We start from the raw sequence: 1,413 nt of genomic DNA on the forward strand, positions 1-1,413 counted from the left end.
TGGGGGCCACTCAGCCGGGCAGGGAAGACGCTTCCAGACACTTTCACAGAGAGGCCCAAGCACCACCCTTGCAGAGCCACCAACGGAGGCAGCCGCTACGCAGAGACACAGGCACCCCCTCCAGCACCAGGCCTGGCCGCCACCTGCTCCCTCCCCCTGGGAACAGAAGGGTCCCAGGACTATTTAAGAGAGACAGCCAGGAAGAGGAGAGTGAGACAGAGAGAGAGAGAGACAAACAGACGGAGGGACAGAGGGAAAGACTGGAGGAAGAGCCTCAGAAAGTCAGAGCCTCCCCTGCCTCCTCCCTCCGTCCCCGCCGGCATCCTCCCCCAATCAATTTCTCTCCCAGACATTCTTAATTCTCCCTTCCCAACATCTCGTCTCTTTCTTTAATTGAGAAGATTTATGCTTCAGAGTCCAAGCCCCCTGCGCTTGTTTGGGGGGTGGCAGGGACGACTCCGGGGTCTCTATTGGAGCTCCTGTCCCCCACTCCCTCCCCCTCCTGTCTGTCTCGCTCTGTCTGCACCTCTCTCTCCCCGCACCCTCGTCTGTCTCTGTGTCTCTCTCTCTCTGTTTGCCTTTCTCTGAATCACACTCATCATTGGAATTACCTCCCTCCCACCCCAGTTAAGCCCCGTCGCCATCCCAGGTGCCCCTTCCCTCCCTTCCTGCTCTGTCCACGCCCCCGCACCACTGGCCGTCAGATGAGGCCGCACCTGCTCCTCTAGGTTTCAGAATCAGCCTGGGCTAAGGGGACCTTAGCATGCACCCCCACCCCAAAAGCAAATAGAGGCAGGGACTCCTAACCCTTGCATCCCTCACCCCAAGTCTTGGCTGAGGGCGAGGTGGGGGTGGGGCAGACCAAAGAGCTTTGTGTCTTTAATTAAAAAGTGATTTAAATTAATTTTCTGCTCCAAAACCCCTAGCTGGGGTGCGCGGGCCTTGATGAAGGGAAAGGCCTCCAGACCCCTTCCCCTCCGACTGCCTTAAAGGGCCAGCCTCACCACAGGACAGTCACGGGGGGCAGAGCCCGCCGGCATGGGGACCCCCAGACTCAGCCAAGACCCTGAGTCCTGGCACCCTCTAGCTTAACTGTTTCTCCCTTATGCACAATCCCCCACCCCTAGCGCACATTGCCCATCCTGCAGAGGGGGGATCGAGGCTCAGAGAGGGGAGAGTCTACGGTGGGAGCAGACTCCAGATTCCCAGGTGACCCCTGGAGATGGCCAGGGAGGAGGTCCGTGGTGTGTCCAGGGAGCTCGGAGAACAGAGAGCCAGAGAGAGAAAGGACGGGAGAAGGGGAGAGAGACAAGGAGGCAGAGACTGGGAGAGAGGGAGACTGAGAAACCCGGAGCAGGAACCCCAGCCCTGGGTAGGAGAGGAGGGGCCTGGGGGCACCAGTCTCTTCCTCTC

Source organism: Colobus angolensis, unplaced genomic scaffold, assembly GCF_000951035.1.
Source record: "Colobus angolensis palliatus isolate OR3802 unplaced genomic scaffold, Cang.pa_1.0 Scaffold119, whole genome shotgun sequence".
Lineage (NCBI taxonomy): Eukaryota > Metazoa > Chordata > Mammalia > Primates > Cercopithecidae > Colobus > Colobus angolensis.